The 18,964-nt window shown below is 42.2% G+C and overlaps 1 protein-coding gene across 1 annotated transcript in view; it reads left to right on the top strand.

Annotated features, from left to right (window-relative positions):
- Positions 1–18,964, top strand: part of lin28b (lin-28 homolog B (C. elegans)) — a 46,047-nt gene that overhangs the window by 25,386 nt on the left and 1,697 nt on the right. The window lies entirely within an intron of this gene.

Below are 18,964 nucleotides of genomic sequence, written 5' to 3'. Positions count from 1 at the left end.
AAATGATTGATTTTCTATGGTTCAAAAGCATATTTTGAAAATCTGAGATGACAGTGTTGTTAAGAAAAGGCTAAGCTTGACAGTTAGCATATTAATTTAATTTGCGATTTTCGTGAATAGTTAACGTTGCGTTATGGTAATGAGCTTGAGGCTATGATTACGCTACCGGATCCGGCATGGCTCAGCGCAAGAGGTTAAGATCTGTGAGTGCCATCTGATGAAGATCAAAGGTTAGGGATTAATTTAATCGCTATTTCTGACTTTTGTGAGGGCTCCCCTTGGCTGGAAAATGGCTTTATGGTTTTCTGTGACTAGGTGCTGACCTAACCTAATCGTTTGGTGTGCTTTTGCCGTAAAGCCTATTAGAAATTGGACACTGTGGCTGGATTTACAAGAAGTTTATCTTTTAAAGTGGTGTAAAATACTATGTTTGAGGAATCTTAATTATGGAATTTCTGTTGTTTTGAATTTGGCGCCCTGCAATTTCACTGGCTGTTGGCGAGGTGGGACGCGAGCGTCTCACATATCCCAGAGAGGTTAAGAAGCCTTTAGGACCTAGACTTGGTGCTCCGGTACCGCTTGCCGTGCGGTAGCAGAGAGAACAGTCAATGACTACGGTGGCTGGGGCCTTTGACAAATTTTTGGGGCCTTCCTCTGACACCGCCTGGTATATAGGTCCTGGATGGCAGGAAGCTTGGCCCCAGTGATGCACTGGGCCATACGGACTACCCTCTGTAGTGCCTTTCTGTCGGAGGCTGTGCAGTTGCCATACCCGGCGGTGATGCAACCAGTCAGGATGCTCTCGATGGTGCAGAACTTTTTGAGGCTCTGAGGACCCATGCCAAATATTTTCGGTGTCCCTCTTCACAATTGTCTTGGTGTGTTTGGACCATGATAGTTTAGGTGATATGGACACCAAGGAACTTGGGGCTCTCAACCTGCTCCTCTACAGCCCCATCGAGGAGAATGGAGGTGTGCTCGGTCCTCCTTTTTCTGTAGTCCAGAATCATCTCCTTTGTCTCGATCACGTTGAGGGAGAGGTTGTTGTCGTGGGACCACATGGCCAGGTCTCTGACCTCCTCCCTATAGGCCTTCTCGTCGTTGTCGGTGATCAGGCCGATCAGGCCGAGGACAAGCATACCATACATAACATGATGCAGCCACCATCATTCTTGAAATTATAAAGAGTGGTTCTCAGTGATGTGTGGTGTTGGATTTGCCTCAAACATAGAACTTTCTATTCAGGACATGAAGTCAATTTCTTTGCCACGTTTTTTGCAGTTTTACTTTATTGCAAAAAGGATGCATGTTTTGGAAAAAATGTTTTCTGTACAGGCGTCCTTTTCACGCTGTCATTTAGGTTAGTATTGTAGAGTAACTACAATGTTATTGATCCATCCTCAGTTCTCATATCAAAACCATTAAACTCATGGTGAAATCCCTGAGCAGTTTCCTTCCTCTCCGGCAACGGAGTTAGGAAGGACGCCTATATCTTTGTAGTGACTGGGTGTAATGATACACCATCCAAAGTGCAGTTCATAACTTCACCATGCTCAAAGGGATATTCAATGTGAACGTTCGCCCCAGTCTGAGGTCCTGAGCTCTCTGGAGCAAGTTTTATTATGGGAAAAATGGAAGATGTTTGGAACCACCAAGACTCTTCAATGTCTGTTTTTTCTTTATGCTTGCCATATCAAAGGGATTGAATACTTAATGACTCAAGAAATTTCAGCTTATCATTCTGAATGAATTTGTGAAAAAATCTAAAAACATAATACCCTTTAATGTTAGTGAAATTATGTGGAGGCCAGTGACACAAAACCTAAGTGTAATACATTTTACACTCAGGCTGTAACACAACAAAATGTGGAAAAAGTCCAGGAGTATGAATACTTTCTGAAGGCCATGTATATCTGCATAGACCAAATAATTGTGTGATTGATATAGCTTTCTGGCTATCCAATCCCTCTCTTAATCAGGTGTGAAAATAAAGGTTTCCAAAGGGTTCCCTGGACATTTTACACCAGTGAATAATTCAGTGTATTTAGGATAATTGGGGCTACTTTGTGGTTGGTTATCCCCATGGGGATTTGGAAGGTGGGCTACTTTGTGGTTGGTTATCTCCCATAGTGATTTTTATCGTGTTGAGGATCAGAAGCTGTGTTGGCAGGTAGCAGGTACTTAAGTTTGATTACACCTCTTGTTCTCTACTGCTTACCGTATTCTTCCACGGGCTGGACAGAACTAGAACTACAACCATACTTGAATACATCAGTGTATAAGTCCTGCGTTCCAATTATCGGTCCATTTTCTTAGTGTGCACTTGTTCACTTCTCTTCGTGGATTAAAAGGAAAGGACCGTCAAAATAAATATGGTGGAAACGTGTCACACTTTATTCGCATAGTCCAGATAGTCTGTGTATAGATGCTCTACAGATGGTTGATAGTATGATCATCTGTTGACAAGCAACTGCTTGGTAAGGTTAGGAGTAGGTTTAGAATAAGGGTTAGGAAAGGGTTAAGTTCAGTGTTTTGTGTTAGTTAGTTGAAATGTTACTGACAGCCATGGGAAGATGAGGTTAAGTCAAAGCGCCAAGGTTAGAGGTTCCAAAATCATTCAACGCAACAAGCTGTTATAAATTTGGCTCGCACGCTGCCCAAATTGTGGCCTTCCTGACTCTTAAGAGCCTGTGATAAAACTTAATCCACAGGTATTTTTTAGAAGCTATTGATCCGCTGTAGCTAAATTATGCACTCTTATTTTATTTATGTTGGTTCATAAATAGATGGTCTTTAGAGCGTCTACAGATGGACTATCCAAATAAAGTGTCACCGGAAACTCTGTTTAGCCCGTACTTTCACCAATCAAATGCTTTAAAATGCATGGGGAGGAGTGCACAAGTACAAACACCGAGAGAAGTGACATACAGTTCTTAGTTCTTCCACTAAAGTTTCCAGTTGATCTTATTAGATGCGAAACTGATAGACAACCCTAACCCCAACATACATCAGTATAATGTTAGGGGTTTAGGATATTATTATTATTATTATTTTTTACCTTTACTTAACTAGGCAAGTCAGTTAAGAACAAATTCTTATTTTCAATGACGGCCTAGGAACAGTGGGCTAACTGCATGTTCAGGGGCAGAACGACAGATTTGTATCTTGTCAGCTCAGGGATTCAAACTTGCAACCTTTCAGTTACTAGTCCAACACTCTAACCACTAGGCTATCCTGCCGCCCCATGCTGAGAAGTGCTATATTAGGGTGGCAGGTAGCCTAGCGTTTAAGACAGTTCGGCCAGTAACCGGAAGGTTTCCCGTTTGTAAATAAGAATTTGTTCTTAACTGACTTGCCTAGTTAACAGAAAAATCTGTTGATGTGCCATTTAGCAAGGCACTTAACCCTAATTGCTCCTGTAAGTTGCTCTGGATAAGCTAAATTACAAAATAAATAAATATTTGCAGTTTAACGTTGACTCAAACGAAAGGAATATTTCACCACTCAATCCATTTTAAGTGAAACAGTAAACCAAAGTTAAATGGGTATAAATGACCTCTCGGCAATTGAGTTAGGATTTATATGGTCCTGTTTCAGCTCATATCTGTCAGAAGTTGTGGTTGCTATGGTTACTTTCTGGTACTCACTAAGGAGAATTGGGATTTGGTCATTTAACCTTCTGAGCAATAACTGTTGCTTGTTTTGCTCAATCCAAATGAGGGTTGCAAACTTCTGCTAACTTCTCCCAACAATCCATGTTTTTACCTTATGGGAATCTTTTAACCGGGACTTCTGGAAAACCCAGGAATTTGTGGAAGGTTTTTGCAATCCTAATCCCAATAATAAATGGTACAATAATTTTACCATCACCAATTTATCTTGGCATAAGGCATATTCATTGAAATATAAAGAGTTTATTCTCAACACTCATAAGAGTTAGTTTAACACAAACACAGTGTTTACTTCCAGTGTTAAATTGACACATTTGCTGTCACCATGAATTCATAACGGAATAAACCATATGATGCCCAACAAATGTTTAGTCATTGCACCAATCCCAGGGACGAATATTGTCTATGGTGTGTCCACACTTCTCTGAGGAGGCAAGGACAAATGAGGCGGTCTAGGCTATATTTAGGTCAAGTCTCAAATGGTAGCCTATTCCCTATATACAGTAGTGCACTACATTTGACCAGATTCCTGGGTCAAAAGTAGTGCACTGAATAGAGAATTGGGGGCCATTTTGGATGCTACCATAGGCCAAGTATTACCGTGGTAACCACCACCAGCTCTTTAGTAACCCACAAGGTCCCAGTGAAGTGTGTCTAAACCATTTCATAGCTCGGTAAGAGCACATAATGGGAATATTGAGATGACAAGATCTTATTGCTTAACTAAACAATATGTCTGAACCGAGGTCAATTCCTGATTAGTTATTGAATTGGGTATGGAGTTTGTATCACGCAATTGTGTTTTCTATTCAGTTTTCTCAGGCAGTTAATTTGGAATTGAAATGGACTTGACCCTTGATCGGCACATTATGTTTTTTTGAGAGAGAGCGAGAGAGAGAGAGAGAGAGACAGAGACAGAGAGAAGACAGAGACAGAGACAGAGAGAAGAGAGAGAGAGGACAGAGAGAGAGAGAGACACAGAGAGAGACACAGAGAGAGACACAGAGAGAGACACAGACAGAGAGACACAGACAGAGAGACACAGACAGAGAGACACAGACAGAGAGACACACAGAGGAGAGGAGAGAGAGAGAGAGAGAGAGAGAGAGAGACAGAGAGACACACAGAGGAGAGAGAGAGACAGACAGACAGACACAGAGAGAGAGAGACAGACAGATAGACACAGAGAGAGAGAGACAGAGAGAGAGACAGACAGACAGACAGACAGACAGACAGACAGACAGAGAGACAGAGAGCTCTCAATGGTTCATCTCAACATCCTTCGTTAAGTGCAGCATTCTTTTAAAACATTTCTGCTGCTGTGCTCTTTATTTGTTATTTAGTGATTTGTTGGTCTTTTAACAGTGATCTTAAAGACTCAACGAAATGCACCAAGGCTAGCTTCTAATGCTCACCATCGATTGTGTCTGAGAATCAATGCAATACCAACTGTTGTTTTCCCAAGCCATAATATCTTTCAATCAATGCACCAACTGTGTTCCATGCAACTTTGAGAAAGCTCCCTATATGAGGATTGTATTGAGGATGATGATGTCTTTGATCCAACTTAAGAACTTTTGGTACTAATAAATAATATAAATATATTTATTTTTTATTTTTTTCCACAATTCCTGACATTTAATCCAAGTAAAGAATTCCCTGTTTTAGGTCAGTTTATTTTAAGAATGTGAAATGCCCGAATAATAGTAGAGAATTATTTATTTCAGCTTTTATTTCTTTCATCACATTCCCAGTGGGTCAGAAGTTTACATACACTCACTTAGTGTTTGGTACCATTGCCTTGAAATTGTTTAACATGGGTCAAATGTTTCGGGTAGCCTTCCACAAGCTTCCCACAATAAGTTAAATTAATTTTGGCCCATTCCTCCTGACATAGCTGGTGTAACTGAGTCAGTTTTGTAGGCCTCCTTGCTCGCACACACTTTTTCAGTTCTGCCCACAATTTGTATCTATAGGATTGAGGTCAGGGCTTTGTGATGACCACTCCAATACCTTGACTTTGTTGTCCTTAAGCCATTTTGCCACAACATTGGAAGTATGCTTGGGGTCTTAGTCCATTTGGAAGACCCATTTGCAACCAAGCTTTATCTTCCTGACTGTCTTGAGATGTTGCTTTAATATATCCACATACTTTTTTTTACCTCATGATGCCATCTATTTTGTGAAATGCACCAGTCCCTCCTGCAGCAAAGCACCCCCACAACATGATGCTGCCACCCCCATGCTTCACGGTTGGGATATAGTTCTTCGGCTTGCAGCCTCCCCCTTTTACCTCCAAACATAACAATGGTCATTATGGCCAAACAGTTCATTCTGTTTAATCAGACCAGAAGACATTTTCCCAAAAAAGGATGATCTTTGTCCCCATGTGCAGCTGCTAACCGTAGTCTGGCTTTTTGTTATGGCGGTTTTGGAGCAGTGGCTTCTTCCTTGCTGAGCGGCCTTTCAGGTTATGTTGATATAGGACTCATTTTACTGTGGATATAGATACTTTTGTACCCGTTTCCTCCAGCATCTTCACAAGGTCCTTTGCTTTTGTTCTGGGATTGATTTGCACTATTCGCACCCAAAGTACGTTCATCTCTAGCAGACAGAACACGCCTCCTTCCTGAGCGGTATGATGGCTGCGTTGTCCCATGGTGTTTATCAGACATATCAGTGTGGATGACGGATCACCACCTCAAGCTGAACCTCGGCAAGACGGAGCTGCTCTTCCTCCCGGGGAAGGACTGCCCGTTCCATGATCTCGCCATCACAGTTGACAACTCCATTGTGTCCTCCTCCCAGAGCGCTAAGAACCTTGGCGTGATCCTGGACAACACCCTGTCGTTCTCAACTAACATCAAGGCGGTGGCCCGTTCCTGTAGGTTCATGCTCTACAACATCCGCAGAGTACGACCCTGCCTCACACAGGAAGCGGCGCAGGTCCTAATCCAGGCACTTGTCATCTCCCGTCTGGACTACTGCAACTCGCTGTTGGCTGGGCTCCCTGCCTGTGCCATTAAACCCCTACAACTCATCCAGAACGCCGCAGCCCGTCTGGTGTTCAACCTTCCCAAGTTCTCTCACGTCACCCCGCTCCTCCGCTCTCTCCACTGGCTTCCAGTTGAAGCTCGCATCCGCTACAAGACCATGGTGCTTGCCTACGGAGCTGTGAGGGGAACGGCACCTCAGTACCTCCAGGCTCTGATCAGGCCCTACACCCAAACAAGGGCACTGCGTTCATCCACCTCTGGCCTGCTCGCCTCCCTACCACTGAGGAAGTACAGTTCCCGCTCAGCCCAGTCAAAACTGTTCGCTGCTCTGGCCCCCCAATGGTGGAACAAACTCCCTCACGACGCCAGTACAGCGGAGTCAATCACCACCTTCCGGAGACTCCTGAAACCCCACCTCTTTAAGGAATACCTAGGATAGGATAAAGTAATCCTTCTCACCCCCCCCCCCTTAAAATATTTAGATGCACTATTGTAAAGTGACTATTCTACTGGATGTCATAAGGTGAATGCACCAATTTGTTAGTCGCTCTGGATAAGAGCGTCTGCTAAATGACTTAAATGTAATGTAATGTAAATGTTTATACTTGCGTACTATTGTTTGTACAGATGAATGTGGTACCTTCAGGCATTTGGAAAATGCTCCCAAGGATGAACCAGACTTGAGGTCTACAATTATTTTTTTCTGAGGTCTTGGCTGATTTATTTTGATTTACCCATGATGTCAAGCAAAGAGGCACTGAGTTTGAAGGTAGGCCTTAAAAAACCTCCACAGGTACACCTCCAATTTACTCAAATGATGTCAATTAGCCTATCAGAAGCTTCAAAAGCCAAGACATCATTTTCTGGAATTTTCCAAGCTGTTTAAAGGCACAGTCAACTTAGTGTATGTAAACTTCTGACCCCGGAATTGTGATATAGCGAGTTGTAAGTGAAATGATCTGTCTTTCCAACAATTGTTGGAAAAAGGAGTTGTGTCATGCACAAAGTAGATGTCCTAACCGACTTGCCAAAACTATAGTTTAAGACATTTGTGGAGTGGTTGAAACACACTTAGGTTGGAGTCATTTAAACTCGTTTATGTAAACTTCCGACTTCAACTCTGTATATATATATATATATTATAGTACCAGTCAAAAGTTGACACACCTACTCATTCAAGGGTTTTTATTTTTACTATTCTCTACATTGTTGAATAATAGTAAAGACATCAAAACAATGAAATAACCCATATGGAATCATGTAGTAACCAAGTGCCATAACTGAGATTCTTCAAAGTAGCCAACCTTTGCCTTGATGACAGCTTTGCACTCTTGCCATTCTCTCAACCAGCTTCATGACGTAGTCACATGGAATGCATTTCAATTAACATCAATTAGCGTCCCTTGTTAAGTTAATTTGTGGAATTTGTTTCTTAATGTGTTTTAGCCAATCCGTTGTGTTGTAACAAGGCAGGGCTGGTATACAGACAGGTTGCAATGGGTCGGACACTTTCCGAAAACAAAGTTAGCTTGTAACAGTGAATCTTTTTTTGTGGGATACACAAAGCAATTCTAGGTCTTGTGGCATATTTTGGTTAAACTGTCCCCAATTCAATGGAATTGCAACCCTCTGCAAGCACAGTGCATTCTTCCATCACATTTACATCTGATTCTCAAGATCTTGCACACTAATGAGATGCTATTGAGCCCACACTACTACACTGTCTGAGCCAAGGACTACATGCTTTCTGGTAAGTTTTTGATTACAATACTGGGTGGGGTGAATATATTTTATGTGACACACATTATTTTTTGTTAACTAGTAAATAGTAACCTATAGCAAAGTGTGTCTAAATAATTTCTAACTTGTTAACAATTTCTGCAAGTTAGTTTGCTACCATGTGGGTTTTTAGCTTTCTTGAGCCTGCTATCGGAGGAGTGTTAATTCACCTGTTTCCATACATGTTTTATTTGAAAACATTCATCTTACAAAGGACTTGTTTAATCTACGTAACTATATCTATTGTTTTTATTCTTCTAATCTTTACAGGACAATGCCACGGCACGATCTGATGTGGAGACATTTCACTGCAGCTAATGTAGAAGGAAAAGCTGTGTACATTTGCAAATACTGTGCCAAATCATATGTGAAGAAAGCAAAAAAGATGCAGAAACATCTGACCAAGTGCATAAAGTTCCCTCAGCGCTCACAACAAGCAACCTCTGACAAAGGTCCCTCTACTTCTATGTGAGGTGAAAATGATGAATCAGACACCTTATTATTAGAAACAGCTCATGGTCCTCCTGGAATCAGAAGGTTTTTTGACTCAATGGAGGAACGTAGTTAGAGAAATGCTGTTGAATGTCTTTCTCGAGCGGTGTATGCAAATGTTTACTTCTACAAGAGCACAGACATAAGGGACAACAGACACACCGGTCTCTACTTTGCAGATGAGCTGAAGACAGACATCAATGACCTTGGACCACAGAAGGTATTTGCACTGGTGACAGACAATCCTGTGAACATGAAGGCTGCTTGGTCTAAAGTGGAGGAGGCCTACCCTCACATCACACCCATTGGCTGTGCTGCTCATGAATTGAATCTGCTCCTCGAGGACATCATGGCACTGAAAACAATGGATACACTCTACAAGAGAGCCAAGGAAATGGTTAGGTATGTGAAGGGTCATCAAGGTATAGCAGAAATCTACCTCACCAACCAAAGTGAGAAGAATAAGAGCACCACATTGAAGCTGCCCAGCAACACCAGTTGGGGGTGTTGTTGTCATCATATTTGACAGTCTCCTGGAGGGGAAGGAGTGGCCATATCACAGTCTGCCGATATGGACAGCCCCATCAAGAGGATCCTCCTGGATGATACGTTTTGGGAGAGCAGCCTGAAACTCCTGAAACCTATAGCAGTAGCCATCCTGTCTGATGTTCAGACTGCTTGCAGATGTAAGAGAAATCCATACTGCACTGCCTTCTTTACTGTTTCTCCAAGCAGAGGAACCTGCAGTTATGAAATACATCAAAAAGCATGAAGACTTCAGCCTGAAGCCCATACACGCCGCAGTGTACATGTTGGACCCCATGTATGCTGTCAAAAGCATCCTGTCTGGTGCAGAGATCAACAAGGCCTATGGTGTCATCACTACCGTGTCTCACCACCTTGGGCCTGGATGTGGTTAAGGTTCTTGACAGTCTGGCAAAGTACACTGACAAGCAAGGGCTTTGGGATGGAGATGCAATATGGCAGTCATGCCAACATATCTCATCAGCCACCTGGTGGAAGGGACTTTGTGGATCTGAGGCTCTTTCCCCTTTTGCCTCCATCATCCTCCAAATAACACCAACATCCACCACCTCAGAGTGTAACTGGTCCTTGTTTGGGAAAACACACAAAAGCATGCAACAGGCTGACCAATACAAGGGTTGAAAAATTGGTGGCCATCCGGGAAAATTTGAGACTTTGAGCCTGACAACAGTCCATCCTCAACAAGGTTGGAAAGTGACAGTGAAAATGAGGCCTCAGAGTCTGATGTTCAAGAGGTGACAAATTAATCATGTTATGACTGGTGGCTCAGGAAAGACTTGGCGTAGTAGCGTATCACTTTGGATGATTCCCAAATTATTTTTAATTATTATTTTAATGTTATCTGCTTCAGTGCTATATTTTGTAACAAAATACACTCTCTGATGTGTCACGAGGCACTCCCATTTGCAACCAGTTCTCTCTGTCAAGTAATCCAGCCCTTATACCTGCATCTTTCAGGACCTGAACGCTGTAGCACCGATTCAAGAAGCAGATTTGACACTGTAGTCTGTTTCCTGATCTCAAATTCTGCGGACTCTTTGGAATTGGCCATATGGAATGTTCTCTTTTAGCCTTTTGGGGTGAAAGCTGTCTGCCCTCAGAATGGTATTCCCATCTGTAGGCTTGCACACATCTAAGATTGATGTGTGCAAACAACCCTTGTCATTTTTACTAATGTTGAGGTCCAAAAAAATGAATGTTATCCTTGCTGTACTCCATAGATAGTTTGATGTTAGGGTTAATGCTGTTAAGTTATTGGTGGAAGGAAATAAGTTAATCTTCTGAGTTGGACCAGAACAGGGAAACATCATCAATATAGCCTCCCCACCATATAATCCGGTCAAAGAAATGGTTATTAGAAGGATCCAAAATGAAGTAATTTTCCCATTTACCCAAGTACAAACCAGCGTAGGAAGGGCTGTAAGCTCCCATGGCACATCCTTTAACCTATTTAATACGGTCCTGAAAGATAAAGATGTTATGATTAACTTCTTGGTGACAGGGGGCAGTATTTTCACATCCGGATGAAATGCATGCCCAAATTCAACTGCCTGCTACTCATCCCCAGAAGATAAGATATGCATACTATTAGTAGAATTTGATAGAAAACACTCTGAAGTTTATAAAACTGTTTGAATCATGTCTGAGTATAACAGAACTTATTAAGCAGGCGAAACCCCGAGGACAAACCATTCAGATTTTTTTTTAGGTCACTCTTTTCAATGGGTTTTCATTGGGAATCCAGATTTCTAAGGGACCTTCTTGCAGTTCCTACCGCTTCCACTGGATGTCAGTCTTTAGAAATTGGTTGAGGTTATTCCTTTGTGTGATGAAGAAGCACCACCTTTGTCTGCTTTTTCGTTCATTTTAGGACAATGATTCGGTTGTGTTTCGGAGGACACTTGGCTTTCGACCTTAGTCTCTCCCGAGCCCGTATGAGATGAGACAAGATAGTAACTACTAACAATTGGATACCACGAAAAATATATAAATTGTTGTGTTTGGTTGGAGTCAACAGATTCTTAAACAGATTCTCCACATCAAAATTAACTTTTTGGCAAATGTATTCAGTGTGGCATTCTGGATGATGGGACAAAAAGTGGATTTAGGCTTAAAAGGTGTTTTTGAGGGAACAAACTGCCTGACCGACCTGAGACACTGCCGTCTGTAGTTGGAGAGATGTTTTGCTTGTACCAGGCCAATTCCTGTAGAAAGGAAATAGGTCAATCTTTGTATAAAATTCATTAGTTGAATATGTGGCAAAGGACAGTCCTTTAGACAATACCCTTATGCAATCATCAGAAAGGGGTTCTCCAGAAATGTTGATCACAGCCTTGTTCTGGTCCTGCTCCGTGTGGTTGGATAGTCTTGATTTCTTCCTCCCCCTCTGTGTTGGCCTCTTCCGCGTCCTCTCCTTCTCCTGTTGAGGAACCTCTTCCTGATCTAAAAAATATTGGGAGGAGCTGGCCTCTAAGTGTCTGGGGTGATCCTCATCGTCACTGCTTGTAAAGTTGAAAGAAACGGATCTAGGTTTTCTTCTCTGGGGATGTGATTCTGAATTCTTGCGTGTTGGTTATCTCTAGAGTCTACTTCATCTCTTCTAAATGTTCTTAGCTTGTCTTGCTTCAATGTCAGAGTGAATTTTCTACTTTCTCTTTCAACATCTCATCACATTGTCCTTTGTTAGAATTGTCACTGTGTTCTGTGATTTCCCTTTTTACTTCAATTTCTGTTTGGACGACTTGTCTATCCTTTTGAGATTCTTCTATTAGAAGTAGCATTAGGTGAAAAGAACTCTTGTTGAGAATAGCCTCCCATTTATCTCTACATGTAGTTTTACCTTGTGCTCCATTAGCTGGAAACTTCATAATACTGAGTCCTCTGAGATTAGGCCTTTCCTCCAATAGTCAGACAAGGTGATAGAATTGAGGTCAAGTTTGGTATCTTTCTCCATAAGGTGTTGCAAGCCTCTGCAAGCCTTGTTTAAGTCCATTCCAGTATACTCTGTGGATGTCATCTCATCTAGCAATGTAGTAGGAGTAATAATCCTTTGGCTTTATTCATGGGAATAAGAACATCTTGTAGCCTCTTGGGTAAAATCCATAGTTTGAGTTGTAAAATGTCCTCAAAAAATGACTGTGGAGCTGCTTCCTCTAAGCACCACCCAAGTGCTGTGATTAATTAGTAGAAAGAGGAGGAAGGGAAGCGCTACTAAGGTACACAATAGTACATTTTGATAGACAGAAGGGGCTCTTTGGTAAAAGGGGTAAATAGGTCATCAAAAAGAATGGAGGACTAAGGCACTGTTCATATAATGAATTAACATGTATTGATCATATTCCGGCCTCTATTAGAAAAGGGGACTTAAACAGTTAACCTCTCTGGGATATGTGCTAGCGTCCCACCAGGCCAAAAGCCAGGGAAAATGCAGAGTGCCAAATTCAATAAATTACTATAAAAATCAAACTTTCATTAAATCACACATGCAAGATAGCAAATTAAAGCTACGCTTGTTGTGAATCCAGCCAACATGTCAGATTTCAAAAAGGCTTTTCGGCAAAAGCAAACAATGCTATTATCTGAGGATAGCACCTCTGTAAACAAAGAGAGAAGCATATTTCAACCCTGCAGGCGCGACACAAAACGCAGAAATACAAATGTAATTCATGCATTACCTTTAACGAGCTTCTTTTGTTGGCACTCCAATATGTCCCATAAACATCACAAATGGTCCTTTTGTTCGATTAATTCCGTCGATATATATATCCACAATGTCCATTTATTTGGCGCGTTTGATCCAGAAAAACACAGATTCCAACTTGCTCAACGTGACTACAAAATATCACAAAAGTTACCTGTATACTTTGCCAAAACATTTCAAACTATTTTTTTTATGTAAATAATCAATAAAATTGAAGACTGGATGATCTGTGTTCAATACAGGAAGAAAACAAACTGAAGCTTTCTGGTGACGCGCCTCTAACAGTACACTTCAAGTGACCCTCGTTCAAGATGGCCGTACTTCTTCATTACACAAAGGAATAACCTCAACCAATTTCTAAAGACTGTTGACATCCAGTGGAAGCGATAGGAACTGCAAGAAGGTCCCTTAGAAATCTGGATTCCCAATGAAACCCTTTATTAAAAAGAGTGACCTACAGGAGGGTTTCGCCTGCTACATAAGTTCTGTTATACTCAGAGACATGATTCAAATAGGTTTAGAAACTTCAGAGTGTTTTCTATCCACATCTACTAATAATATGCATATCTTATCTTCTGGGGTTGAGTAGCAGGCAGTTGAATTTGGGCATGCATTTAATCCAGATGTGAAAATACTGCCCCCGGTCACCAAGAAGTTAAACCAAAGGGAAGGTTTTTGGATTTACAAACTACAGGCCACTAAATACCTGGTTTAAATGAAGATATGGATTTCTCACCCTTCCTGTAGGGTTGTGATGGGTCCATGTGCTGTCATCTAGTGGACATTTTGCTCAATTGCCCTCAGCTATGGTTAGACTGTTGTTGTTCATGTTTTGCTGTGTTCTAGTGTACTATGGAATATATTGCTTTCTTACTTTTGACACTTCTCCCAGTCATTTAAGGTTAGAACTACCTTTAAGTGTCCTGATACTTCTAGCTTGGAGTTGTATCTTTATGATAACATAGCTACAGCATTTCACTTTTGAATGTGTATATTTTTGCCTACTAGGTGTGTTCAATCAATTTTGTAACCACTCCTTCTTTCAATTAGGGCTAATTGGAAAAGCTGTTCAAAAGAGGACATTGTATAATTATTTTGTACTCCCTGATGAAGGCCATGAGCCGAAATGCTTTGGATTTTAAAAACTAAACTTTCTATTGAACATGCCATACTAAAAGGCATTTTAATTAATTATATGAAGAGTGCCTTGGTCCTCCTTTCTTTTTAATGACCAATTGACTATTTTGTGCCTTAGTAGAGCTTCCCTTCCTCCTCTTTCTACCAGTGGAACATGCAACAATTTCAAAGATTTGACAGATTTACAGTTCAGAGAATGAAATCAGCCAGTTGAAATAAAGCCATTAGGCCCTAATCTATGGATTTCACATGACTGAGTACAGATCTGTATCTGTTGGCCACGACACCTTAAAACAAGGTAGTGGCTTGGGTCAGAAAACCAGTGCTGCTGTGACCACAATTTGCCTCACGCAGCACAACACATCTCCTTCGCATAGAGTTGAACAGGCTTTTGATTGTGGCCTTTGGAATGTTGTCCCTTTCCTCTTCAATGTCAAAATTGCTGGATATTTGCGGGAACTGGAACACGCTGTTATACACATCGATCCAGAACATCCTAAATAGGTGACATGTCTGGTGAGTATGCAGGCCATGGAAGAACTGGGACATTTTCAGCTTCAAGGAATTGTGTACAGAGCCTTGCAACATGGGGCCGTGCATTGTCATGCTGAAACATGAGGTGATGGCGGTGGATGAATGGCACAACAATGGGACTCAGGATCTCATCACGGCATCTCTGTGCATTCAAATTGCCATCAATAAAATACAATTGTGTTTGTTGTCCGTAGTTTATGCCTGCCCATAACATAACACCACCGCCACCATGGGGCACTCGGTTCACAACATTGACATCAGAAAACCACGCCCCCACACGACACCATACACGCTGTCTGCATTAGATGACCTGACCTCAACCCAATTGACATGGTTTGGGATGAGTTGGACTGCAGAGTGAAGGAAAATCAGCCAACATATGTGGGAACTCCTTCAAGACTGTTGGTGTAGCGTTTCTTATGAAGCTGATTGAGAGAATGCCAAGAGTGTGCAAAGCTGGCATTTAGGCAAAGGGTGGCTACTTTGAAGACCATAAAATATCAAATGATTTGTTTAAAAATATATATTTTGATTTGTTTAACACTTTTTTTTGTTTACTACATGATTCCATATGTGCTATTTTATAGTTCTGATGTCTTCACTATTATTCTACAATGTAGAAAATAGTAAAAAATAAAGAAAAACCCTTGAATGAGTAGTTGTGTCCTAACTTGACTGATACTGTGTGTGTATGTACACTGCTCAAAAAAATAAAGGGAGCACTTAAACAACATAATGTAACTCCAAGTCAAATCACACTTCTGTGAAATCAAACTGTCCACTTAGGAAGCAACACTGATTGACAATACATTTCACATGCTGTTGGAATAGACAACAGGTGGAAATTATAGGCATTTAGCAAGACACCCCCAATAAAAGAGTGGTTCTGCAGGTGGGGACCACAGACCACTTCTCAGTTCCCATGCTTCCTGGCTGATGTTTTGGTCACTTTTGAATGCTGACGGTGCTTTCACTCTAGTGGTAGCATGAGACAGAGTCTACAACCCACGCAAGTGGCTCAGGTAGTGCAGCTCATCCAGGATGGCACATCAATGCGAGATGTGGCAAGAAGGTTTGCTGTGTCTGTCAGCGTAGTGTCCAGAGCATGGAGGCGCTACCAGGAGACAGGCCAGTACATCAGGAGACGTGGAGGAGGCCGTAGGAGGGCAACAACCCAGCAGCAGGACCGCTACCTCCACCTTTGTGCAAGGAGAAGCACTGCCAGAGTCCTGCAAAATGACCTCCAGCAGGCCACAAATGTGCATGTGTCTGCTCAAACGGTCAGATACAGACTCCATGAGGGTGGTATGAGGGCCCGACGTCCACAGGTGGGGGTTGTGCTTACAGCTTAACACCGTGCAGGACTTTTGGCATTTGCCAGAGAACACCAAGATTGGCAAATTCGCCACTGGCGCCCTGTGCTCTTCACAGATGAAAGCAGGTTCACACTGAGCACATGTGACAGTCTGGAGACGCTGTGGAGAACGTTCTGCTCCCTGCAACATCCTCCAGCATGACCGGTTCGGCGGTGGGTCAGTCATGGTGTGGGGTGGCATTTCTTTGGGGGGGGGGGCAGCACAGCCCTCCATGTGCTTGCCAAAGGTAGCCTGACTGCCATTAGGTACCGAGATGAGATCCTCAGACCGCTTGTGAGACCATATGATGGATGGTGTGGTTGGCCCTGGGTTCCTCCTAATGCAAGACAATGCTCAACCTCATGTGGCTGGAGTGTGTCAGCAGTTCCTGCAAGAGGAAGGCATTGATGCTATGGACTGGCCCGCCCATTCCTCATTCAGATCTAGGATGTGTTATTTTAGTGTTCCCTTTATTTATTTGAGCAGTGTGTATATATATTTATATTTATATATATATATTTATGCATAAATATAGATGAAACTGCTGGGTAGTGACAATAGTTTCTGGCATTTCAAAAGGATTTATGGCCTTTGTTATGCTGCCATCTAGTGGAGGAAAGAGCACATGTACAGAAATCAAAGGGAATCCTGAATAAGGCCCCAATAATCTCCACCTCAGCACCAGTGGTGGAAAAAGTACCCAATTGTCATACTTGCGTAAAAGTAAAGGTACGTTAATAGAAAATGACTCAAGTAAAAGTGAAAGTCACCCAGTAAAATACTACTTGAGTGAAAGTCTAAAAGTGTTTGTTTTGAAATATATTTAAGTATCAAAAACAAAAGTATAAATAATTTCAAATTCCTTATGAAGCAAACCAGACCACCATTTTCTTGTTTTTAAAATGTACGGATAGCCAGGGGAGCACTCAGACATCATTTACAAACAAAGCATTTGTGTTTAGTGAGTCTACCAGATCAGAGGCAGTAGGGATGACCAGGGATGTTCTCTGTTTAGTGAGTCTACCAGATCAGAGGCAGTAGGGATGACCAGGGATGTTCTCTGTTTAGTGAGTCCTCCAGATCAGAGGCAGTAGGGATGACCAGGGATGTTCTCTGTTTAGTGAGTCTACCAGATCAGAGGCAGTAGGGATGACCAGGGATGTTCTCTGTTTAGTGAGTCTACCAGATCAGAGGCAGTAGGGATGACCAGGGATGTTCTCTGTTTAGTGAGTCTACCAGATCAGAGGCAGTAGGGATGACCAGGGATGTTCTCTGTTTAGTGAGTCTACCAGATCAGAGGCAGTAGGGATGACCAGGGATGTTCTCTGTTTAGTGAGTCTACCAGATCAGAGGCAGTAGGGATGACCAGGGATGTTCTCTGTTTAGTGAGTCTACCAGATCAGAGGCAGTAGGGATGACCAGGGATGTTCTCTGTTTAGTGAGTCTACCAGATCAGAGGCAGTAGGGATGACCAGGGATGTTCTCTGTTTAGTGAGTCTACCAGATCAGAGGCAGTAGGGATGACCAGGGATGTTCTCTGTTTAGTGAGTCTACCAGATCAGAGGCAGTAGGGATGACCAGGGATGTTCTCTGTTTAGTGAGTCTACCAGATCAGAGGCAGTAGGGATGACCAGGGATGTTCTCTGTTTAGTGAGTCAACCAGATCAGAGGCAGTAGGGATGACCAGGGATGTTCTCTGTTTAGTGAGTCCTCCAGATCAGAGGCAGTAGGGATGACCAGGGATGTTCTCTGTTTAGTGAGTCTACCAGATCAGAGACAGTAGGGATGACCAGGGATGTTCTCTGTTTAGTGAGTCTGACCAGATCAGAGACAGTAGGGAGGGATGACCAGGGATGTTCTCTGTTTAGTGAGTCTACCAGATCAGAGGCAGTAGGGATGACCAGGGATGTTCTCTGTTTAGTGAGTCTACCAGATCAGAGGCAGTAGGGATGACCAGGGATGTTCTCTGTTTAGTGAGTCTACCAGATCAGAGGCAGTAGGGATGACCAGGGATGTTCTCTGTTTAGTGAGTCTACCAGATCAGAGGCAGTAGGGATGACCAGGGATGTTCTCTGTTTAGTGAGTCCACCAGATCAGAGGCAGTAGGGATGACCAGGGATGTTCTCTGTTTAGTGAGTCTACCAGATCAGAGGCAGTAGGGATGACCAGGGATGTTCTCTGTTTAGTGAGTCTACCAGATCAGAGGCAGTAGGGATGACCAGGGATGTTCTCTGTTTAGTGAGTCTACCAGATCAGAGGCAGTAGGGATGACCAGGGATGTTCTCTGTTTAGTGAGTCTACCAGATCAGAGGCAGTAGGGATGACCAGGGATGTTCTCTTGATAAGTGCATGAATTGGACCCAATTTCCTGTCCTGCTAATAAGCATTGAAAATGTATGGATTAAAAAGTACATTATTTCCTTTTAGGAATGTAGTGAAGTAAAAGTAGTCAAAAAGACAAGCAGTAAAATACAGACCCCAAAAATGAAATAGTACTTTAAAGTACTAAAGTATTACTTAAAGTATTGTTACTTAAGTACCGCTGCTCAGCCCATAGCACTGGGTTGATGTCAGGAAATTGCTTTTATTCTTTTGGGTAACACTTTACATAAAGCAGACTGGTATACATTATTACATCTTATAAGAGTGTATGAGGCTTTATAATGTCTAATAATGTCTTGTTGGACTAGTAACCGAATGGTTGTTCTTAACTGACTTGCCTAGTTAAATAAAGGTAAAATAAATAGCTAAATA

Source organism: Oncorhynchus keta, chromosome 19 (genome assembly GCF_023373465.1).
Source record: "Oncorhynchus keta strain PuntledgeMale-10-30-2019 chromosome 19, Oket_V2, whole genome shotgun sequence".
Classification (NCBI taxonomy): domain Eukaryota; kingdom Metazoa; phylum Chordata; class Actinopteri; order Salmoniformes; family Salmonidae; genus Oncorhynchus; species Oncorhynchus keta.
Note: the sequence above shows the minus strand (reverse complement) of the source record. Positions and strands in the feature narration are given on the sequence as shown.